Consider the following 26735-nt stretch of genomic DNA (forward strand, 5'->3'; position numbering starts at 1 on the left):
TGGACAGAGAAGCCTGGTAGGCTACCGTCCATGGGGTCACAAAAGAGTCAGACATGACCTAGCAACTAAGCACGCACACAGCACATAGTTTTTGCTCAGTGTAGAGTTGCCACAAACCTTCAATTCGTTAAATATATATATGTGAAACACAACAAAATGAGGCATGCCTGTCCTGAGAAAGTGATCTGAATCCATAAAGACACTAGTTCTTCGGTGCTTGGCTCATTCGGTAGCCCCACCACTGCTCCCCCTGCTTTGTCCAGTGCTGGGCATATAAGAAGTGCTCAATAAGTGTACTTTTTTAACTAATGCTTTAAATGAGATTTATTTTTTCCTAACAGGAATCAGTGCAAAGAGTTTAAAGGAGATAAAAGCAGCATAGGTTGAAGGCAGTATCAAATCTGCAACTACCAGCCGGGAAACCTGGAATAAGAAACAAGGCTCACACACCAGAGTGAACATAACCCACATAACGGGAGTCAGTCTTGTTCCAGTTCACAGAACAGCACCATTTTTCTAAGCAGAGCAATAGTACTAGAGAGGTCTGTAACTTAGCACCTTTCAGTAGCTGCTGCTGCTAAGTCACTTCAGTCATGTTCAACTCTGTGCAACCCCATAGACGGCCTCCTACCAGACTCCCCTGTCCCTGGGATTCTCCAGGCAAGAACACTGGAGTGGGTTGCCATTTCCTTCTCCAATACATGAAAGTGAAAAGTGAAAGTGAAGTTGCTCAGTCATGTCCGACTCTTAGCCATGGACTGCAGCCCACCAGGCTCCTCAGTCCATGGGATTTTCCAGGCAAGAGTACCGGAGTGGGGTGCCACTGCCTTTGTTTCAGTAGCTGCTGAATACTAAGTACGTGCAGAGCAGTATCTCTCATTCTCTATAACTCAAAAAAAAACGACAAGAAAAAGTCAAAACCAGATCTTCTATTATTTCCATGGTCGTAAATTAAAGATTCTCAAAATATTTCCACCTGTAAGGAACCACATGGGGCACGTGACAACAGTCTTCACAGTCCTCCCTGCTAGGATGTGAGCTCAGAAGGACAGCGGTCTGTCTGTCCAGCACCTAGAGCAAGCACTGGAATTAAGTTGTGTGTGTGTGCGTGTGTGTGTGTGTGTGTGACAGTCGTGTTTGATTCTTTGCAACCCCATGAACTGTAGCCCACCAGGCTCCTCTGTCCATGGGATTCTCCTGGCAAGAATACTGCAGTGGGTTGCTATTCCCTTCTCCAGGAGATCATCCCAGCTCAGGGATCTAACCCAGGCCTCTGGCATTACAGACAGATTGTTTACCTTCTGATCCCTTAAATCCACAGAAGTGGGGTAAATTGCAGCTCTACCTCTAAATGAAAGTCTCTCTGAACCTTAGTTTCTTCTGCATAAAAAGAAAATAACTGTTTATTCACAGGATGTTACAATAATTCAGGCCCAGAAATCTTTGTTTCATACAAGCAGGCAAAATGATTCTCACTCAGGTCATCTATGTAGGTAATATTCTAAGAAACACTGACTTTATCCCAAACTTTATGCCCAGTGAGGAAACTGAATCCTAAGTGGTAGCAGATTATTTTCTACAAGAACTTCCATGGCTTTGAGGAAGCCTTGAGGGGCAAGATCGAGGTGGGGCAGGGCGGCGGGCAGACAGAGAGCAGACAGAGACAGAGGGCTGCCCACAATGAAGCAAGCAGAAGCGTTCTTTAGTCTGCTATAGGTATTCTAGCCATGTTGTTATAGAACTGACATCCCATTTCACTTACAAATCTGTATATATGATTATTTTAAAATAAATTTCTAGCAGTGGAATGACTAGATCATGGCATATGCATTTTTGAGTGCTTTTGATACATGTTCCCAAAATTGCCTTCTACAAGTCTTATACCACTTTGTCTCCCACCAGGAGGGTGAGAGAGAAGAGGGACCCATTCCACTATCCCACCAAACAATAGCTCAGGAGATAATAGAGTGCTAGCAGGGACTCCAGCTAGATCTACAGAGTTCTGCAGAATGGAAGTAAATTTCTAGGCTGAATGTTTAGTTTTTGATCCAGACCTGTGGTTCCATATTGTGTTTACAACATGTTTTTGGTCAGTCGGTCGCATCCTTAATCCTTGCTACTGACTTGGGATGAAATTAGATTACTTCACAAGGCCTGTGGTTTCATATGAGATGAAACCACAAAATCATACTCCCAAGAGAGGCAAATTTAAAATGTTGATTTGGATAATGAGCTTTAGTCAGTGAGTCAGAACAGAGTCCAAACTTAACATGAAAGGCAATGGAAATGGAAAAATAACCAATTTCAAAGGATAAAGAGAATAAGCCAAATATCTGGAATTTAACCATTTCACGTATTTATACCCACTGCTTGCTAAATAGTTGTGTTTATTCAGTCTGCTTGCAGTTTTTTGTCTTTTTTTATTATCCATCACCCAAAATACAGCAATTCGGCATTTTCTGCAATTTCTATGTATTTGAGCTTATGTAGAATCCCAGGGATGGGGGAGCCTGGTGGGCTGCGGTCTACGGGGTTGCACAGAGTCGGACACGACTGAAGCAACTTAGCAGCAGCAGCAGAACCATCTAAATCAGTGTCACTCTGATGTACATGTGAATCACAAGTGGGTCTTGTTAAAATGCAAATACCAATTCAGCAGATCTAGGCGGGGGCCTGGCATTCTGCTTTTCTAACAAACTCCCAGGTCACGCTGATATTGCTGGTTCCTGGATCACATCTTGAGCAGCAGGAACCAACATTAAATGTCCCGAGGAAATATGAAGGACGTCATCTGTCTTAAGTCAATGGTCATCAGCTATAGTACACTGGAATCACTATCTCTGTGAGAAAGAAAATGGTAGTATTAGAACAAGTACCTGGACTTGAAACAACCATGTGCACCAAAGCCTATATTACCAATGACCCAACAATTAGTTACCGATGGGGTTGTGTGATGGGATTGTATTGTCCATAAGAACTTGTGAATGGGGGTATCCGTGTGGCAGACAGAACAGAAGGAAAGAAGGGACGGAGGGAGGAAGAAATGTTTTGAAAAGGTGAGAATCATGCTTCAAATGTTCAAACTGGAATGTGAAAATTATAACCACTTCTGTGGCCCTAAAGTCCATTCAAAAAGGGGAGCCCATGATATTGGTTCAACGTCAGTCACCATTTAAGTGACATAGGGGATAAAATGAGACTGTGAAAATATTAATCGTACCCTTCTATTAACTGACATCTGTGTACAAAATAAACAGTTTCTGACTTTTAAGCACCATATGGTATGTGGTCAGAAAGAAGCAATTTTCCAGTCAATACAACTGATAACTTAAACATCCAAAGTGATTCAGACAAACAGATCTAGGACTAGAACCAGTGATCCAAGGAGTAACATCATATTCCCAAAACAAAAGTAAGTTTTAGAATGGATAACATTTCAGTCTGGCTTTAGAAGCAAAGACAATACCATGAAAACTGCCATAAGAGAAAATTTTTTAAACCATTCATTTAGGTATAATTATTCAGTAGCTTCTAGGCGCATTGAAAATTAACCAGATTTTAAAAGAGAAAACGAAAATTAACCAGATTATAGAAACAAACAAGTGACTAAGATATACACTATTTCTACACAGGTTCACTGAAGGATTAGATTTTCAAAGACAGTTTGCATGTACATGCTCAGTCGTGTTCAACTCTTTGTGACCCCATGACTGTAGCCCTCCAGGCTCCTCTGTCCATGGGACTTCCCAGGCAATAATACTGGAGTGAGCAGCTATTACCTGTTCCAGGGGATCTTCCTGCCACATGGATCAAACTGTGTCTCTAAAGTGACACTAAATTGTACCTACACAAGTGACAAAGATCTAGATATTTCCAATAATCTTGATGCAAGTAACTTTACTAGATAACTTAAAATAATCAAATTTAGTATATCTTCAAAGTAATATTTTTAAATGGCATATACACTGAAACATGCATCACTGTCCTTAAAGTAATAACCACGGTCAGCTAATGTAACCAACACATGGCCGTATTTGAGAGGAGTTCCTCATCTCATGGTTTAACCTTGGACAGAATCCCTTCTAAAACCCCCCTTAGGGTTTCTTTCAGAACCTACTGCACAGTCTCTGGATTTCCTTAATGATGGACTCTTTTAAGAATGGTTTTCAATTTCAAAAATAGCCCAAAATCATTCAACCAAAGATAATGAACAAAGCACGACAACAAACACTCTTGGGAGAAAACAAAAGTAAATAATTGGGACTGATTTCATGTACAGTAAATAGGTTCTGAGTATGTTCTCAAGCTGGAGCTGCATACATGTTTGATAAATAGCACCATATTGTGACAACCTGGAAAGCTAGCATATATTTCAAGGTTGTGTTGTTGAAAACTGGCTCATTGCTTTTAATGTGTCAACACACACACAGGGGTTCATACATGGATTTTGGAGGGGGTGGTAACAAAATTCCTGTAGTTGTAAAATGTGATGGGTATGTGCCTTTGGGCTTTTTTTTTTAATCAGAGGGAAGAAGTTTCTGCTTTCATCAGATTTCCAAAGATTTTCATAACTGGCAGAAAGGCAGGGTGAGAAGTCATACAAATATATGGGCTCAAGCAGTCTGCCCACTTGCAGTGTAGTCTAGAGTTGCTATACTTTCTAAGTCTCAGCTTCTTCCTCTGTAAAATGGTGATAACAGCTACCTTGAGGATTGCCATGAGAATTGAAGGAGTGTAATGTGTGGCAGATAACCATGATGGTGTGATCACTTACCTAGAGCCAGACATCCTGGAATGTGAAGTCAAGTAGGCCTTAGGAAGCATCACTACAAACAAAGCTAGTGGAGGTGATGGAATTCCAATTGAGCTATTTCAAATCCTGAAAGATGATGCTGTGAAAGTGCTGCACTCAATATGCCAGCAAATTTGGAAAACTCAGCAGTGGCCACAAGACTGGAAAGGTCAATTTTCATTCCAATCCCAAAGAAAGGCAATGCCAAAGAATGCTCAAACTACTGCACAATGGCACTCATCTCACACACTAGTAACGCTCAAAATTCTCCAAGCCAGGCTTCAGCAATACATGAACCGTGAAATTACAGATGTTCAAGCTGGGTTTAGAAAAGGCAAAGGAACCAGAGATCAAATTGTCAACATCCGCAGGATCATCAAAAAAGCAAGAAAGTTCCAGAAAAACATCTGATTCTGCTTTATTGACTATGCCAAAGCCTTTGACTGTGTGGATCACAAAAAACTGGAACATTCTGAAAGAGATGGGATTACCAGACCACCTGACCTGCCTCTTGAGAAACCTGTATGCAGGTCAGGAAGCAACAGTTAGAATTGGACATGGAACAACAGACTGGTTCCAAATAGGAAAAGGAGTTCATCAAGGCTGTATATCGTTACCCTGCTTATTTAACTTATATGCAGAGTACATCATGAGAAACACTGGGCTGGAGGAACCACAAGCTGGAATCAAGATTGCCGGGAGAAATATCAATAACCTCAGATATGCAGATGACATGACCACTATGGCAGAAAGTGAAGAAGAACTAAAGAGCTTCTTGATGAAAGTGAAAGAGGAGAGTGAAAAAGTTGACTTAAAGCTCAACATTCAGAAAACTAAGATCATGGCATCTGGTCCCATCACTTCATGGGAAATAGATGGGGAAACGGTGGTAACAGTGTCAGACTTTATTTTGGGGGGCTCCAAAATCACTGCAGTTGGTGACTGCAGCCAGGAAATTAAAAGATACTTATTCCTTGGAAGAAAAGTTATGACCAACCTGGACAGCATATTAAAAAGCAGAGACATTACTTTGCCAACAAAGGTCCATCCAGTCAAAGCTTTGGTTTTTCCAGTAGTCATGTATGGATGTGAGAGTTGGACTATAAAGAAAGGTGACTGCCGAAGAATTGACACTTTTGAACTATGGAGTTGGAGAGGACTCTTGAGAATCCCTTAGACTGCAAGGAGATCCAACCAGTCCATGCTAAAGGAGATCAGTCCCGAGTGTTCATTGGAAGGACTGATGTTGAAGCTGAAACTCCAATACTTTGGCCACCTGATACAGAGAGCTAACTCATTTGAAAAGACCCTGATGCTGGGAAAGATTGAAGACAGGAGGAGAAGGGGACGACCGAGGATGAGATGGTTGGTTGACATCACCGACTCAATGGACATGAGTTTGGGTAAACTCCAGGAGCTGGTGATGGAAAGGAAGGCCTGGCATGCTACAGTCCATAGGGTTGCAAAGAGTCAGACACGACTGAGCTACTGAACTGTGCTGAACTTAACGTGTGGCACAAAGTAATAACTCAATAAATGGTAATCTTACTGATACACAATTACAGTACATTAATGTGACAGACTTACAAATATCCTGTCCATTACAAAACGGCCTTGATTCTGACTGTGCCACTGCGCCCTTCCCTCAAGGCTCAGTGGAAGTATCATTTTCCACACTAACCACCCCCCAACCTCTTGTTTCTTGACTTCTCTTCTTGGATTTCTCCAGCATATTCCGTCTCTCTCCCTTCACTGTTTTCTTTTCTCCATACTAGTTTGCCATTTTCATAAAATCTTCTCCTGACCTCCTATCTAGAATTTTACTCCTATTTTCCTTTTTCTCTCTCTTCCTGACATTTGGTCTGCTCCAATGCTTCCAGGCCTTAACTCTCAAATAGCTGAATATGGTTTCTGCACACTAATGAAATCAAGTTCACAAAGGTCAGCAGTTCCATTCCCAAGAATTGATTTACATTGCAAACCGCTAGTTGCAGAAGAAGGGTGATCAAAGCTGTAATGAGGTTTCAGTGGGCATTGTCCTGTACGTCGAGACAGATATCTACAAGTGTACCTTGGAGATACTGTGAGGTATATTTCAGACCACCATAATAAAGGAAATAATACAATAAAGTGAGTTACATGATTATTTTGGTTTCTCAGTGCACACAAAGTTAGGCTGACACTGTACTGTATATAGTCTACTGAGTGTTTAACAGCATGTCTGAAAAAATAAGAACATACCTTAATTTGAAAATATGTTATTGCTAAAAATTGCTAATGATCATCTCAACCTTCAATGAGTCGTAGTCTTTTTGCTGGAAGAGGGTCCTGCCTGATGTTGATGAGTGCTGACTGATCAGGGTGGTGGACTGCTGAAGGTTGGGGTAACTCTAGCAATTTCTTAAAATAAGACAACAATAAACTTTGCCCTATCAATGGGGCAAACTTTCATCTGAGGCATGAAATGCTGTTTGATAGCATTTCTTTCAAAATTGGAGTCAATCCTCTTAAATCTTGCTGCTGCTGCTTTGTCAGCTAAGTCTATATAATATTCCAAATGCTTTGTTATCATTTCAACAACTGTTTGCATCTTATACAGGCATGGTCTGTGGCACCACAAAACTGTTACAATAGTAGCAAAGATCACTGACTACGGATCGCCATAACAAAAATAATAACAATGAAAAATTTGAAATATTATGAGAATTATCAAAAGGTGACAGAGATACAAACTGAGAAAATGCAGTTGGAAAATGGCACCAGTGAATTTACTCATCATGGGGTGGCCACAAACATTCAGTTTGTAAAAAATCAAGTATCTGCAAAGTGCAATAAATTATATCACAATAAAATGAAGTGTGCATGAATTGTAGATCTCCTTGAGAATGTACTCTCAGTTCCCCAGTTTATTTGTGGAATAAAAACAAGCTCTACAGTAACATGGGAAATAGATGGAAAAACAGTGGAAACAGTGTCAGACTTTGTTTTTTTGGGCTCCAAAATCACTGCAGATGCTGATTGCAGCCATGAAATTAAAAGACGCTTGCTCCTTGGAAGGAAAGTTATGACCAACCTTGATAGTATATTAAAAAGCAGAGACATTACTTTGCCAACCAAGGTCCGTCTAGTCAAGGCAATGGTTTTTCCCGTGGTCATGTATGGTTGTGAGAGTTGGACTGTGAAGAAGGCTGATCGCCGAAGAATCGATGCTTTTGAACTGTGGTGTTGGAGAAGACTCTTGAGAGTCCCTTATACTGCAAGGAGATCCAACCAGTCCATTCTAAAGGAGATCAATCCTGGATGTTCATTGGAGGGACTGATGCTAAAGCTGAAACTGCAATACTTTGGCCACCTCATGCGACGAGTTGACTCACTGGAAAAGACTCTGATGCTGGGAAAGGTTGGGGGCGGGAGGAGAAGGGGACGACGGAGAATGAGATGGCTGGATGGCATCACCGACTCTGTGGACATGAGTTTGAGTGTACTCCGGGAGTTGGTGATGGACAGGGAGGCCTGGCGTGCTGTGATTCATGGGGTCGCGGAGAGTCGGACACGACTGAGCGACTGAACTGAACTGAACAGTAACTAGACTATGTAATTCTCTTTACCAGCTGAAGAGCATGATAAGCACACTCAAGATGAACAGATATCCAAAAAGAAATCACTTAAAACAGCTTAAAATGACTTCAAATAGCTTATCTCAATCCTCAGGCTTTGGGATCTCTCAGACCATCTGATGTCAACCACACTTTTACCTCCATAACATTATTACCTCCTATGTCTTCTTGGAACATCCACTTAAATACAAGATCAACAGAAACTCAAAATTTCAGAAGCTAACTTTTCTCCTCCCAAAAGTTGGTTCCTGAGTTTCCATTTGTGTCAGTGTCATCACCCATCAAGTCGCATATCATGAAAAATCTGACTCTGGGGAGGAGCTGGACATCATGGAAGAGAGATTCCTACACGGAGACACCTGCAGCACCTTCCTGGCCCCAAGGGACAAAGCTGTCCCAAAGCCCTCCATCCTCTCTTCAGCTGAGTCCAAAAGTGGCCCAGAGAATGTAGATTTCTAGTGCAAGGAAATGCCAACTCCTTTCTTGGCAACTGGAGACTAAGAGTAACTAACTTGGAAAAGTTCCAATTATGGTGGGAGAAAGTCTCCAATACAAATAAATCAGAATTTCCATAATGCTACGTATAATTATTCTAATAACGCTATCCATAAGTATTAAGACTAAGTGTTAGTTGCTCAGCCATGTCTGACTCTTTGCAACTCCATGGATTGTAGCCTGCTAGGCTACTCTGTCTATGGAATTCTCCCAGTAAGAATACTGGAGCGGGTTGCCCTTCCCTTCTCCAGGGGATCGTCCCTATCCATATTCATAAGCAAATTACAGCTTCAAAGGACCATTTCATCTTATTCTATAGTATATATATCTATATGTGTGATACATATTACATGTAAAAATACCTATATGCAATTATACATTAGTCAAAGATCTATTGAGCAACTTCTATACTCAAGTTATGTTGCTAGGCAAATGGGATTCCAAAGGAGACTAAGACATGATCTTTGTCCTGGAGAGGGTTCATTACCAGAGGGGACAAATATATGAACAAACACTTGTAACAGTAACTGCTGTACTAGCTAACACACTGCTAGGCACTGTGCTAAGTGCTTTACCTGAATGCTTTTATTTAGTAGCTCACAATGATACTGTACGTAGGTACTATCACAAATTAACAAATAGACGCTCTAAAGATGCTTGCTTCCTTGTCCAAGTCCATAAGTTGGCAAAGGGTTCAAACCCAAGTCTGTCTAACCTGAAATATGAGCTCTGAATTAGCACATTTTCTTGTATCCAAAACGCTGCAGGCGCAAAGAGATAAGAAAAACGTCTTGGGTTGGGGAGGAAGCAGGGTTGTTCTTACTCGACAGCCAGGAATGGGTTTACAGAGAAAAGGAAAGTTGACGGAATCCCCAGAGCCTAAAGGATAAAGGGAAGCAAGGAGCCGCGGTGCTGACAAAGTTAGAGCCCTGGCTCTGGGAACCGCCGTCACGCAGCCCACCCCACGCAGCTCGGACATGCGCAGCGGGCACATGAGGACTCCCTACCCCCGCTCCTCCGCCCGCCACCCTCGGAAGCTCTCAGCTTCACTAAAAGCGTAGACATTTTTATGTGGACCGTCATTTCCATTTCTCTCGACAGTAGGAGTCACTGTTTCCCCTGCTGCTCCTTTGAAGAGGCACTGCACCGTCACACCAATCTTACACTGGTCAGTTCTGGAATGAAGGAACAACCAAGGGCAGTTACGCAACTAACATCTCGGGTCCCATGGGCCTGATAGCTGCCTTGTAAAGCCGTCATTAGAGGGAATAAAAAGGTGTTTTGAGAACCTTCAAAACGGTATGGTGACTACCTGGGAACATTTACGCGCTTCTTAGAAACAGTTTTTGCCAGCACACTAGTTATTGTGAAAGGTGTAACAGGTTCTTCATCCATGTAGTCTTTCATAAATTGTTTTCTACCACATGCTTGGCTCTACTCCAAGCACTAGGGATGTGCCTATGAAAACAAAACACACACACACACAATTAAAATATCTGACCTCAGAAAGCTTACATGTTTCCAAACACAGCTAGATAGAAACACAAAAGTTTAGCTTGATAAGGAATTAGTCCTGGCAATTACTTACACAGAGTGGTAAAGACAAAACTACCATTTCACTTATCAAAAGAGTTTCAAAACAAGTTGGTAAATAGATGAAACTACTTTTAAGATATCACTTTATTATTTTTTTACAAAAATAACAATAGTTTGTTTAAAAAGTCAAGCGACATAGAAAATCACCCAGAAAGAAAGCAATAAATCAACTATATCCCTCTCACCATATGGCCCATATTATCTTTGCTGACACAATTCCAGACACCTTTGGGCAGCCTTAGATAGAAAAAATGCTACATAATTAGCAACACACTATATGTATGACTCTTTAAATATATTTTTAAAAATTATATGTGAAATCAAAGAAACAAATTGGAGTAAAACTGAATAGAATTATTACACTCCAAATAAATGTTCTTAATAGACAGTAATACAAAGATTCATCAAAAAAAAAAAAAAAAAGAGGCCTGGAAAACACAATGTACAAGGAGGGACAGGGCTGGCTGAGAAAAGAGAGTGAGGACACATGTCCCTTTGCAAGGGGCCAGCGGTTCTCAGGTCCAAAATGGGCTTGAGTTGGACTCCAGTATTCTCAGATTTGGATTTCTGTGTAGCACTTGACCCAGAAACATAGGGTTTTGTGTAAAATAATTTCTTTTAAAGATCCATTATATGACTTCTGGAAAGATCTATTAAAAGACCTTAAAAAGTCATATTAAAAAATTGCTGCCTCTTGCCTAACACTGACTCTAAGCGCAATCTCCCAACTATGCACTTTTAGTGCCTTTTGTTTTTCAAGTATTTATCTCCCATTTCTAAAAATTGTGCGTATTCTGGGATTTCTTGATTTATCCATTTTAAGTATAATCTATTCAGTTCTTAATATGAAAGATGAAAATTGGTACCCTTTCTTGACCTCCAGTTGTGTTTAAATTAGTATGGCTACATTAACTGCCTGCGGCTAAACCAAGTGGCGAGTTATAATTCGTTCATGCACAACTTTTAATTTTCCAGAAAGTACCACTTTCAATTTTTATTATTTATTCAGTTTAGTTCTCTATGTCACTATAGCTAATTCTTTCTTCACTTTCAAACACCCTCTCAAAACAATCCTCCACATGGTCGAATGTATCAGATAGTCTTTTTGTATTTTTTTTAAGATGTTTCTAATTTTAATTTTTTGGCTGTGCCATGTGGCCTGCAGGATCTTATTTACCCGGCCAAGGATTGAACCTGTGCCCCCTGCATTGAAAGCTCAGGGTCCCAACCACGGCACCACCAGAGAAGTTCCTTACCACATAGCCTTTTGATCCCATTTTTCCCATCTGGAGACTTTCTTCCTGAAGCCCTCTTTTTGCTGCTGCTGCTGCTAAGTCACTTCAGTCCTGTCTGACTCTGTGTGACCCCATAGACGGAAGCCCACCAGGCTCCCCCATCCCTGGGATTCTCCAGGCAAGAACAGTGGAGTGGGTTGCCATTTCCTTCTCCAATGTGTGAAAGTGAAAAGTGAAAGTGAAGTCGCTCAGTCGTGTCCAACCCTTAGCGACCCCACGGACTGCAGCCTACCAGGCTCCTCCATCCATGGGATTTTCCAGGCAAGAGTACTGGAGTGGCTTGCCATTGCCTTCTCCGCCTCTTTTTGCTACAATGTGCAATTGTTTATTCTGGACATGTTTCTTAAAAGCCTAGATAATATGCTGGTGATGAAAGGAAGAATATACTTAAGAATTATTATTCAACCAAACACTTTAAATACTGGTTGCCTTTGTTTCATTAGAATTAGACAGTTTTGTTGTTGTTGTTCTGCTTTGTCTGTTGCTGAGATAGTTCTTACTGATCCTTCTTGGCTCTTGACTGCCATATCTATGGGCAGCCCAAACCTCATTTCATTCATTCTCAGTAAGAAATAACCTTTTAGGTTCAACATTTTTTTGAAGTTGCCTCATTTTAGAGACTCATTTTTGAAAAAGGAAGCAGCAGCATTTTACCTTATTTTATTTTCCAATATTTGTTTTGTTTCCTTTGTGTGTTTCTGATGTCTGAGTTATTACACAGCAGAGTTTTACTCTCTCAAATTCAGTTCAAACAGTCTGTCAATGTTGGTGTGCTTTGTTTGTTGAGACAGTTCTTGCTGACCCTTCTTGGCTGTCTTAGGCCTGTAAATGGTGTGTGTGTGTATCTTCTGAGGAGTGGGTCTATGATTTTCATCAGCTTCTCAAAGCAGTTCTTGATGCCAAGGTTAAAAACCTCTGCTTTGTAGAATAGGTGTTTTTGTGATTTGGAGAATCAAAATAGTAAAGTTAGAAGGGACTAGAGGAAACCATCTGGCAGTTAGGCAATTAAACCATCTAGGAGATAGAGTGAGTTATCCTTTCCTGGGATTGGCTCATCTGTGACTAGAGCACACAGCTTTTCACCTGTCAAAACCACTAGGCTTCAAGTCTGCATCCAGACTCAACAGCACAGTTAGGGCGCTCCGAGGAAGAGGCCTTTATTGTTCCTTATCACACTTCTTCCGCAACCTCCTTATAGCTTTAAGCTGTTGAAAATGATTATGGGGAAACTGAACAAGGCCTGGAAAATGTGCCTGGTACAGCTTACCAAGGATGACCTTAAGAAATAAAACCCACCAAATAGGTTTTTCTGCCAACCAACTTGGTGAGCATCCTCCATGTCGTGGGTCACACAAGCTACAACCTGCACAGGTGGGCATCTCTCACTGCATGTCAAGCTGGGTTTCTGGTAAGTGTGTGGGATGGTGACAAAATGCACCAGAAGAGGAGGTAGAATATTTGGATTTAGTCCTATTCTGCCTTAAATTACCATGTCCCTCACATGCAACCTAAGGGAATTGAGCGGGAAAGGAACCAACATTTCCTGTCTTTAGTATTCAAAAAGAGCCAATAGATAGAGATAATAAATAGTTACGTTCAGCAAAACTTCTCAACGTTGGTATGGGGTTTATTATTATGTTCATTTTATAGACTAAAAACCTAAGATACAGACGACTTATTCAATATTACACAAATAGTCACAGAGCTGTAATTCTATCTCCTTATTTTTTATTAGTAAACTTTATTTTTTAAGAGTAGTTTTGGTTCACAGCAAAATTGAGTGGAAACAAGAGAGTTCCTATTTATCCCCAGTTCCCACATATACACCTCCCACACTATTAACATCCACCAACCCTTTTTTTTAAACACACACAAAAAACAATCATCTTCTTTTCCTACTGTAACTCTGAGATTCTAAACACATTCATGTAGCACCTAACGTGTTAGAGAAAAATCACATTTAAAAGGCCTTGTTATTAATCTTTGTAAGCAAAAAATGTTTTTGTAAAGTAAATAATAACTGCTTCATCTATTTTCTGAGTAAATACAGAATTTTGCAATTAAACTTTCCTTAGAGTAGGGTAAACACTACCAAAATCTAGTCCATATGACAAAATGACTCTCCTGATACTTAAATTCACGCACTGGGTCATAATAAATTAACTATTTTGAAGAATTATGTGGGATATACTATTTCTAAGCTGTCTTCATCTGCATCAAGTTCCATGAAAACAAGGAAATTAAAGTACCTGATCTTGCTTCCAAGCTGGAGCCAGTCAATGATGAATACTCAACAAAAGAGAACAGGAAAGGGTAGGCAAGAGAAATAGAATTCCGAACAGTGGCAAAATATAGCTGAAAGATTAGTGGTTTTAGAAGATTTTGAGTAAATTAGTTACTCTCTCCAAGTTTCCATTTCCTCATCTGTAAACGGTGGATAATAATCAGACCTGCCTCCTCATGGGATCCTGTGAGAACGAAAGGAAATGTGTAGGGGCTGGGTGAGCTAGTACCCACAAGTGCGCATGTGTGCTGGAGGTTATTGTGGCTACTGTGTTTACAAATGGAGGAGAACTCTTTATCCGTTTTAGCTTAATGGAAGACAAGTTGTATTTGTGGAGATGGTAACTGAGTACCTATAACCATGAAGGTTAAAAAAAAAAGTGGATTCATAGACCTTCATTACATTTTGCCCTAAGAACCTACTGCTTGTTCTTTTCTTGAAACAACAGTATCTCAAGTTAAGTCAAAAAATCTACATAACCTTCCTTGGGAGACAGAGCAGCCTGGGCAGCCACGCCCTTCTGTCTGGAGCCCCTACTTCTTTATCAGAGGCCTATCTTTTCAACCTCATTAAAATCACATGGCAAAAACTGTATCCTATCTGAATAGGGAATCTCTTAGGAAGAGATTTAAAAAATAACAGAACCATAATTTAAAATACTTAGGTCTCTGTTATCACCTCAAGTGATAAAAATTGTGATCTAGAAATTTAGGCTGTCTTTGCCCCATTTTCTTCATCAACAAAGTAGATTACGGGTATACATATTAGAATCAGAGTATCTAAAATATAATGCATAAATTGGATTTCAGATGTCAGTGTGAACCCCCACCCCCAAAAAAAAACAAGCTGGAAAGAATTCCTGAGAAAGAAAAATGCAATTAAGGTTTAATTTTTCTCTAAGGAATTGTAAAATTCTGACCACATTCTTAAGCCTTGAAGAAAGAAGCCTCATTTTGAAGTGCTGGAGCCAAAAATCACCCAATCGGGGCAGAACTAGGACAAGAACCAAAACCTCCTAACACCCAGCTCAGCACCCTTTCCAGGACCTCAAGCTGCCTGACTCACAAAATAATGTTGTTAGAAGCTAGCACACTTTTTCCCCACTCCAGGCTGTCTGGGATCATTATGTTTTGAGGTTGGAATGAAATCCAGGAACACCAACAATTCAGCTTCAGCAATTCACCCAGAAGCAGAAAATGAGGGGCTCTCTGCCAAGGTTATGTAAGATCTTACCCCAAAACAATATCCCACTGACAGTAAAAGGCAGCAGTCAGAATCCTGGCATGAGGCCGTAAAGCTCAAAGATCAATCCCATTTTCAGATGCACCTAAAGTTGCTCAGGGAATTCTCCCCAGATGCTTAAATTCAGCAATGGAAAAAGTCTTTAAGTTACATGGGAGTAATTATTCTTATCCTTTCAAAAAATGTTGCCTTCTTTGAAATAGGAATTACATATACCCACTGTAATTAAATTTCTCTGATGGAGAATGAATGGCAATTGGAATTTGGTTTTCCACTTGCTCTGTTTACTACAGGATATGCTCACTCTGATAAATACTTCTTCAAACTATTATTCGCAAGCTGATTATGCCATTTGCTTTTATAAGATCAAATGCTTGAGGGAAAAAAAGTTTTAACTAAAATGCCTAGGAAGGGTTTGTATAGATCTAACTTTAGTAAGTATTTATTGTTCTATTTAACTAGTAGTGCAAGTAAGCAAATGTCTTCCCAGGAGAGACCAAAAGAAACCAAAATACAATAAATTGCATTCCAAGAAGTGCTTTTTCACCTTCGCAGTAAGCTGCTTGCTTTCCTTCCCTTCACTTCCTCCTTCCATCTTTTCTCCAATTCCACTGCTATCTCCACTTTTATCACACCAAAAGGAGTTTATCCGTTTGAAATATAATTTGTTCCCACCCTAGGAGTGCTCTAAATGTGAACAGCTCTGGAATTAAATGCAATGGAAGCAAACTAAAATAAAAAAGATTCTTTTGTCATCAATACTATCATTAATGTCATAATTTTGCTAACATATAGGGTAGAATTATGCACAGCATATACCTATTTTTAATACTGGTAATGAGAAGCCAGATTAAATTAAGTACAATAAGATATAGTCTAAAAAATGGGCCCCTCTGCCCCAGTCCAGGAAACTCTCCATCAATCAGTTTGTCAACTTCAAGTCAGAAGACCAGATATATTCTTCTCAAGCATTCATGGAACATTCTCCAGGATAGATCATACGTTAGGTCATGAAACAAGTCTTAACAATGTAAAGACTGAAATCATATCAAAGATCTTTTTTTTTTTTACCATATCATAATGGTATACTCAAAATCAATAACACCAATAAAACTGGAAAATTCACAAATATTTGAAACTTAAACACATTTCTAAACAATGAAGAAATCAGAAGAGAAATCAAAGATATATTGAAACAATGAAAATGGAAATACAATATATCAAAGCTTACAGAATGCAACAAAAGCATTTCTAAGAGAGAAGGTTATAGCAAGAAACACTTAAGAAAAAAGAAAGATAATAAATATTCAAATAAATCATCTAACTTTACACCTTAAGGAACTAGAAACAGAATAACCTATCGGCTTCCCTGGAAGCTCAATTGGTAAAGAATCCCCCTGCAATGGAGGAGACCCCGGTTTGGTTCCTGGGTCAGGAAGATCCCCTGGAGAAGGGATAGGCTACCCACTTTAGTATTCTTGGGCTACCCTTGTGGTTCAGCTGGTAAAGAATCTGCCTGCAATGTGGAAGACCTGGGTTTGATCCTTGGGTTGGAAAGATCCCCTGGAGAAGGGAAAGGCTACCCATTCCAGTATTCTGGCCTGGACAATTCCATGGACTGCAGTCCATGGGGTTGCAAAGAGTCAGACACAACTGAGCGACTCACTTGCAAGCTCAAAGTTGATGAAAGGAAGGAAACAAAAAAGATCAGAGCAGAAATAAATGAAATAGAGACCAGAAAATCAACATAAAAGATCAATGAAACTGAGAATTGCTTTGTGAAAAGACAAACAAAATTGACAAACTATTGGTCAGGCTAAAGGGAAAAGAGAAAACTCAAGTAAATAACAAAGAATGAGATGTTGATAACACAGAAACACAAAATACAATAAGAGACAACCACAATTATTGGCCAATGCAATGAACAACCTAGAAGAAACAGATAAATTCTTAGAACAAGCAACCAACAAAATGCAAATATATATTTGCAAACCATTTATCTGATATGAGGTTAATGTTCAAAATATATAAGGAGCTTATATAACTTGATAGCAAAAAACCCCCAATAATCTGATTATAATATGGGCACAGATCTGCAGACATATCCCCCAAACACACACAAATGGCTGACAGGTATATGAAAGAGTAGTGAACATCACTCATCAGGGAAACACAAATCAAAACACAATGAGATCTACCCCACACCTGCTGTGATGGCTGTTACCCAAAAGACAAGAGATAAATGCCGACCAGTATGTGGAGAGAAGGAAACCCTTTTACACTGCTGGTGGAAAAGTAAAGTGGTACAGCCACTATGGAAAACAGTAGGGAAGTTTCTCCAAAAATTAGAACTACCATCTGATACAGCAATCCACTCCTCTGTGTGTATATATACCCAAAGGAAATAAAATATTTATTGCAGTATTATTTATAATAGGCAAGACATGGAAGCAATGTAAGCAACCATCAACAAATTAATGGATAAAAACATTTGCTGTGTCTGTGTATATAGACACACACACACATATAATGGAATATTATTCAGCCATAGAAAAATAAGGAAATGCTACCATTTTCAGCAACATGGATGAACCCAGAGGGCGTTATGCTAAATGAGATAAACCAGAGAAAGACAAATACTGTATACTATCACTTACATGTGGAATCTAAAAATCAAAGAAGTAATATTCACAGAAACAAGAGTGTAGAATGATGATTGCCAGGGACTAGTGGGTGGGAGGAATGGGGAGATGCCCATCAAAGGTTACAAACTCTCAGTTAGAAGCTGAATAAGTTCTGGAGGTACACTGTATAGCATGGCGACTACAGTTAATAATACTCTACTGTATACTTGAATTTGCTGAGAGGAATAAATTAAGCATTCTCACCATAAACAAACAAAAAAAAACAAAAAAGCACAGTGATGAATACGTTAATTAGCTGTGTAATCATTTCACAATGTATGTTTATCAAATCTTCATGTGGAATACCTTAAATACATTCAGTTTTGTCAATTATGCCTTAATAAACCTGGAAAACATTTATCATTACCTGTCTAGGTGGAACCTAATCAGAATTTAGATTTGACTTTCATTTATATTTACAGCAAATAAGTCAAGGTACCCTGGCCTTCCCTGGGAGAAACTGTATTTTCTAACTGAATTTTACAGCCATGAAATGCTGGGTGGTTCCAATATAACTCTCTTTTTTTTTTTTTAACATAAGTATCAGTCATTGTGATCTACTGGACATGGTAAATGTTAGTCGTTCAGTTGTGTCTGACTCTTTGCAACCCCATGGACTGTAGTCCACCAGGCTCCTCTGTCCATGGAATTCTCCAGGTAAGGATAGTAGAGTGGGTAGCCCTTCCCTTCTCCAGGGGATCTTCCTGATCCAGGGATCGAACCCAGGTCTCCTGCACTCCAGGTGCATTCTTTATCATCTGAGCCACCAGGCAAGCCTGGGGCAAGGTAAGGACATAAGTTTTTATGCCCATTTTTGTATTTTCCCTTTGGTACAAGGACATAGAGTCCCCAAGTCAATGAGCCTGCTTCATTTTAAATCCCAGCTCCCTCACCATCTGTGTCTCCACAACTTTCTCCTCCCCTGTTGCCCGGCCACACCATGAGAGCACAGCAGTGCCTTGTGTTAAGCTCAACAGCCCAGGAGACATTTGAGTGCAGGCTGCTGTTCTTTGTTCTCTAATTTACACTGAAGGAAAACAATCTTCCCAAGTTACATAAAGGCAGCAAGAATCCCAGGACTCACTTTACATCTTTATAACAACTCTCACCCTGGTGAGACTACATGAGTTAAATCCAGTACCCAATACACACAGCCCTACGACAGGCGACAATTCTATTTGCTATTCTAGAAAAGCCTTGCCAAACAAATCTGCTTTACAATGACATCTGCTGGGAGTTTCTGGCACTGAAAGAATAAAAGGCCAAATATCTGATATTAACAGCACTGCCCAGGGAGAAGAGAACTTAACAATGTCAAAAGTCAGCGTCTTAAATGATCTTTCAAAATGTGAGCCAAAGTGTTAAAAAATAATAAAATGAAATAAACCACAGGTGAGCCCATAATAAATACCAGATGTTGAGCTACGAAACTGAACCCAAGACACGAATTAACATTCTAACAGTGTTATCCAGCTTCTAAACATCTGCTTTTGAACTGTGGTGTTGGAGAAGACTCTTGAGAGTCCCTTGGACTGCAAGGAAATCCAACCAGTCCATCCTAAAGAACATCAGTCCTGAATGTTCATTGGAAGGACTGATGTGCTGAAAGTCCAGTACTTTGGCCACCTGATGAGAACTGACTCACTGGAAAAGACCCTGATGCTGGGCAAGATTGAAGGCAGGAAGAGAAGGGAACGACAGAGGATAAGATGTTTAGATGGCATCACTGACTCAATGGAAGTGAATTTGAGTAAACTCTGGGAATTGGTGATGGACAGGGAGGCCTGGCATGCTGCAGTTCATGGGGTCGCAAAGAGTCGGACACAACTGAGCGACTGAACTGAACTGAAACATCCATGTAGAAAGCGAAGGAAGAAAGACATGACATTCTTCTTGGAAATGCTGATACTTCAGAGAGTTTCTTGATGCTGAAAAACTGTCATTTTCTTTCAGAAATATCAAAGTATTTGCTGAGCTTGATTCTTCTTCATATTTAAAGAACAACTGTCATAAGTTTAGTAAGACATCTTCAAGGGTTGATTTAAGAGCACCCTCTTTTTAATCTCAGGCTTGAATTTCAGTTGAGGATGTGACCAAGGCAGAGAGTGGAAAGACCAAGAAAATTAATCTTCAGCAAGCCACTGGCCTGTCCAGCCAGTGATGCTCAATTAAGATGATGCTTAAACTAAGATGAATACTCATGTTTCCCGGTAGAAGCTACCTAAGCTACAGCAGAGGACACTATTGGGGTGGGGTCTCCTATCATTTTCTCCCATGGCGGAGCAGACACTGGAATGAAGGAGTAATTGTAGGAACCCACAGATGAATCAGAAAGTGTATTCTAACATGCACAAGTTAGAGATTAACTAAGGCAGATTAACTGGAGAAGGAAATGGCAACCCACTCCAGTATTCTTGCCTGGGAAATCCCATGGACAGAGTTTGAGCCTGGTAGGCTACGGTCCATGGCGTCACAAAGAGTTGGACACGACTTCGCAACTGAGCACAAGGCAGATTAACATCATATGAAATTTATCTAAGCATTAGCTCAAAGTCAATCTTCAACTCTTAGTCAAAAGATTCACATAACTAGATAGTTTTCATCAGTAAGGAAAATTCAAATTGGCATCATACATTTGAAACTATTAGACAAATTCTCTTTCCTGTTTTGTTCACTGTAATAATTGGGACCATTCTTTAACATGTGACTGGAGATGAATTAAAAGTTAGAAATTCCTAAACTTAAAAACCATTGCAATCTTTGGATTTCCAAAAAGAAGGAAAAAAAAATAAGACAAATTGGACAAGTCTTCTGAGAAAATGCCCCTGGGTTAGAAGAAAACCTCATCCCATAGTTCTTTGTTTCCATTTTAAGCAACTCGCACCCAATATCCATGATGTTCAAATATGTCCATAATTTAGTTTCATTTTCATACTTAATAACATGAAGAAACATTCACTATTGGATCTAATAAAATCTGAAGGCTTTGCTTCTAGCAAGACAAGTTATTCACATGTGACTGCCATAAGGTGAAAGAATATAATATATTGGTATACATCCTAAAATCCTTTTTTTCCCCATAAATTGAGCTCATTTTGAGGGAAAGATCTATAAGAGCAAAGGCTATGGCCAGCTTTATTCAATGCCATGACCCCAATGCCCATGCATAAATGTCTCTGGAACTGAACCGGAAGTTCGTTCACGTGAAGTAAATACATTCATACTTTTCAGCTACTTTGTTAACCTGGGTCCTGATATGTTTGCATCTCAAAGCAGATTTTTTTCCAAGTCCTTTCTGACTCTTTGCTTCCCTGTCTTGCTCCAAGACAGATTCCAGAGGTCACCTCCCCAAACCCCCGCTAGTCTGGGACTCTGACATCTTCCATTCCTCTGGCCATAGAAAGAGTCCTCTGATTCTTACACAGGCCATCTGCTTCCTTGAACCAGAGACCTCTGCTGAATAAGTCCTGTGGCATCAGGACTCTGCAATGAGAGAAGAGGAATGAAGAGCAACCGCAACCATCAGCCTGGAGGCAAGCCATGCAAAGGAGCCGCCAAGGAAAGATCCCCCCAAGAGGGAATTTTTGAAATGGCTCTTCAAAGATACATAGGGGCAGGATGGTAGGAAGCCAGGAAAATTCTAGGATGTCTGCTGAACCCATGTCAAAGATTACTATGTGTGTATAAAGCATTGAAAAATTGCAAACATTATGCAAAATAGAAGAAAAAACTATTCAAACAGCTTTACAATTAAGCATACTCATTCCTCTTACCTGCTTATTCACAATATTCAAATATCTGAATGCCTGTCTGCTTGCAACATGAACAAAAAACTGGAGATTAAGTTGAAAAGTTTTGCCTGAGCACATAAAAAAAAATTTTTGTTAATGTTGTCTGAAGGTTTTTGCTGATCGTTTTTAAAAGCAGCCAATTTGACCAAAGAAGTTATTTCACAATTGTGGAGATAGCTATTGTTTGCATTTTTCTGCATGAGATGATCTCTTCTTAAGCAGAAAATTTTGAAATAATCTACAAAGGAAATACTGTTCTTTTAGGCTACTTTTATACATATTGTGCTCATGCTCAATATACATATTACTTACCAAATCTGCCCTTCTGTTGTTTCCTGCTGCTGCTGCTAAGTTGCTTCAGTCATGTCCGACTCTGTGCAACCCCACAGATGGCAGCCCACCAGGCTCCGCCGTCCCTGGGATTCTCTAGGCAAGAACACTGGAGTGGGTTGCCATTTCCTTCTCCAATGCATGAAAGTGAAAGTGAAGTCGCTCAGTCGTGTTGTACTCTTCGCGATCCCATGGACTGTAGCCTATCAGGCTCCTCCGTCCATGGGATTTTCCTAGCCACTACTAAATTCTGTCTCCTTATTCTGCATTATTGCACAGCCTGGCCTCCTGAACTTGTGCACACCATACCAAAATAAAATGCTAGCACTTTATTCCTGGGCACACACAAAAAAGTTGTAATGATTCCTAATTATTCTTTTTGCAAGTTCAAGCCACTCCCTAGGCCTCAGTCCGCTCTATGCAATTTTATATTCTACTATTTCTCACTACAGAGTTTGCGCTCTGTTAATACGTTGTCCTGCTAGCCTGGCCTTCTAGTTCCCATGGTTATCACTTCACTCGCTCATTTCCCTCACCTAGAATTCCCTACTCGCCACTCCACAACCCATTCAGATCCTACCCATACTTCAAGATTCACCTTAAGCTGTGCCTGAGAGCCTTAAGTGTTAAAGATCTCTCCTGCTCTTCTCTAGAGGACTTAGGCCCATTACCAAATATCTAATGATCACATGCATAAGGTAATCATAAAGTAGTGAAATGAACAGTTTCAATCATCTTAGTCAAACTACATGATTTCTGTATTGGTAATTCAAACCAGTCAACCCTAAAGTAAATCAACCCTGAATAATTATTGGAAGGGCTGATGCTGAAGCTGAAGCTCCAATACCGTGGCCACCTGATAGGAAGAGCTGACTCATTGGAAAAGACACTGATGCTAGGAACGATTGAGGGCAGGAGGAGAAGGAGGCAACAGAGGATGAGATGGTTGGATGGCATCACATGGACATGAGTTTAAGCAAACTCCAGGAGACAGTGAAGGACAGGGGAGCCGGGAATGCTGCATCCATGGGAACGCAAAGAGTCAGATGCAACTGAATGACTGAACAACAGCAAATAGGTGATTCGGCTTCAGTTAGTACCCAATACCAGTAATCAACACTTTGCCGCATTGGTATAACTCAGATTCTCAAAATAAACTGCTTTTCAAAATCAACTCTAAAGCCTATGTAAGAATAGAGATCTGGACCCCCTCCTAAGATTATGATTCAGAAGGTCTGGGCAAAATATATTTTCAAGTAGTTCTACAGTGTTTCTGATATCCACCCAGGTCCATCCAGGACATTGGTTTTCTAAGGAAGATTCCAGCTGATTGCTTGTCAATTGACACACAAACAACTCCCCTGAAGAGTCAAGAAGCCATACAAAGAACAGGAGGTTGGGACTGATCTACTGATTAAACAAAGAACAAAAAGGTTTACCATTTCATAACAAATTCAGTGGACCCTATATAAGAGACCTCTGGACGGAGGTTCGTGACATTGTACAGGAGACAGGGACCAAGACCATCCTCATGGAAAAGAAATGCAAAAAAGTAAAATGGCTGTCTGAGGAGGCCTTACAAATAGCTGTGAAAAGAAGAGAAGCGAAAAGCAAAGGAGGAAAGGAAAGATATAAGCATCTGAATGCAGAGTTCCAAACAATAGCAAGGAGAGATAAGAAAGCCTTCCTCAGTGATCAATGCAAAGAAATAGAGGAAAACAACAGAATAGGAAAGACAAGAGATCTCTTCAAGAAAATCAGAGATTCCAAGGGAACATTTCATGCAAAGATGGGCTCGATAAAGGACAGAAATAGTATGGACCTAACAGAAGCAGAAGATATTAATTAAGAAGAGGTGGCAAGAATACACAGAAGAACTGTACAAAAAAGATCTTCACGACCAAGATAGTCACAATAACATGATCACTGACCTAGAGCCAGACATCTTGGAATGTGAAGTCAAGTGGGCCTTAGAGAGCATCACTACGAACAAAGCTAGTGGAGGTGATGGAATTCCAGTGGAGCTATTTCAAATCTTGAAAGATGATGCTGTGAAAGTGCTGCACTCAATATGCCAGCAAATTTGGAAAACTCAGCAATGTCCACAGGACTGGAAAAGGTCAGTCTTCATTCCAATCCCAAAGAAAGGCAATGCCAAAGAATGCTCAAACTACCGCACAATTGCACTCATCTCAAACGCTAGTAAAGTCATGCTCAAAATTCTCCAAGCCAGGCTTCAGCAATATGTGAACCGTGAACTCCTAGATGTTTAAGCAGGTTTTAGAAAAGGCAGAGGCACCAGAGATCAAATTGCCAACATCCGCTGGGTCATGGAGAAAGCAAGAGAGTTCCAGAAAAACATCTATTTCTGCTTCGTTGACTATGCCAAAGCCTTTGACTGTGTGGATCACAATAAACAGTGGAAAATTCTGAAAGAGATGGGAATACCAGACCACCTGACCTGCCTCTTGAGAAACCTGTATGCAGGTCAGGAAGCAACAGTCAGAACTGGACATGGAACAACAGACTGGTTCCAAATAGGAAAAGGAGTATGTCAAGGCTGTATATTGTCACCTTGCTTATTTAACTTATATGCAGAGTACATCATGAGGAACACTGGGCTGGAAGAAGCACAAGCTGGAATCAAGATTGCTGGGAGAAATATCAATAATCTTAGATATGCAGATGACACTACCCTTATGGCAGAAAGTGAAGAGGAACTCAAAAGCCTCTTGATGAAAGTGAAATAGGATAGTGAAAAGGTTGGCTTGAAGCTCAACATTCAGAAAACAAAGATCATGGCATCTGGTCCCATCACCTCATGGGAAATAGATGGAAAAACAGTGGAAACAGTGTCAGACTTTATTTTTTGGGGCTCCAAAATCACTGCGGATGCTGATTACAGCCATGAAATGAAAAGACTCTTACTCCTTGGAAGGAAAGTTATGACCAACCTAGATAGTATATTAAAAAGCAGAGACATTACTTTGCCAACCAAGGTCCATCTAGTCAAGGCTATGGTTTTTCCCATGTTCATGTATGGATGTGAGAGTTGGACTGTGAAGAAAGCTGAGTGCCGAAGAATTGATGCTTTTGAACTGTGGTGTTGGAGAAGACTCTTGAGAGTCCCTTGGACTGCCAGCAGATCCAACCAGTCCATTCTAAAGGAGATCAATCCTGGGTGTTCATTGGAAGGACTGATGCTAAAGCTGAAACTGCAATACTTTGGCCACCTCATGTGACGAGTTAACTCAGTGGAAAAGACTCTGATGCTCGGAAAGTTTGGAGGCGGGAGGTGAAGGGGACGACAGAGAATGAGATGGCTGGATGGCATCACCGACTCTGTGGACATGAGTTTGAGTGAACTCCGGGAGTTGGTGATGGACAGGGAGGCCTGGCGTGCTGCGATTCATGGGGTCACAGAGAGTCGGACACGATTGAGCGACTGAACCTAACTGAACATAAGAGACCAAAAAATTCAGAATAATTACTTTTTTGCCACAGTTACTCCAACTGGCAAAGGTTCCCTATCATAACTGTGCCCTGAATAATCTCGAAACAACTATACATGCACACTGACCCACTGAATCAGAAATTCTGAGAATGGGATCTGGGGATCTATACTTTCATTAATCTCCAAGTGATTTTGTTGAAAAGAAAGACTGGGAAATCTCAGTCCGTCAGAAGTTAGTATCTATATTCCGTTTAGTCAGATTTTGCCTTAAAAGAGCTGCCTATTAAGTCTTAGGCTTCCCAGGTGGCATGAGTGGTAACCCACCTGCCAATACAGGAGACATAAGAGACATAGGTTTGATCCCTGGATCAGGAAGATCCCCTGGAGAAAGGCATGGCAACCCACTCCAGTATTCCTGTCTGGAGAATCCCATGGATAGAGGAGCATGGCGGGCTACAGTCCATTGGATCACAAAGAGTTGGACACAGCTGAAGTGACTTAGCACACACTAGTGAGTCTCAAGTCAATTCCACTGAACCTTCCTGATAAGAGTTCTTCCCAACAGCATTCTATAAATCCATATTTGGAGTGCTAATGACAGAAGGAAGTAATAAACTACTGCTGTGGACAAAGATTAAAATTTGGTTTGGTTAACTGCTTTCATCTTTCCAATGGCCACTTTGATTGCTTTACTAAGCCATTCTAATGGCATGAGCATTTGTATGTTGGTCTCAAATCTTTCCATTGGCCGTGACTCCAGTGTATATACCATGCTTATCGCCTAGAAGCAACCTAATGTCCTGCTTTACAGATGATTTAAAAAAAAAAAAAAGCAGCTGCAAGGTTTACTCTAAGTGCTTCAGAGCAAATATCTTAACTGTGTACATAGATCATGAGCCATTCTCTCTTTAAATACACAGTTTTCTTTCAATTGTGAAAATCACCGTTATGAAACTTCCCTTTTAATTACAACTCAGGAGATATTGTGATGTATACCAATCGACAAAGAAAAAGAGTATGTTTGCCAGTTGGTATTTTGCCCTTATTATATAAAATTGGAAATGGAAACTGCGGCTTTGATGAAAACATTGAAATTCCAGTAAGTAGGATTAGTCATCCTTTTTGTGTACCAGGGTTAGATTCCAAACGGCAAGT

The sequence above is a fragment of the Moschus berezovskii genome, chromosome 3, assembly GCF_049115385.1.
Source record: "Moschus berezovskii isolate FMDL1 chromosome 3, NW_MosBer_1.0, whole genome shotgun sequence".
Taxonomy (NCBI): Eukaryota; Metazoa; Chordata; class Mammalia; order Artiodactyla; family Moschidae; genus Moschus; species Moschus berezovskii.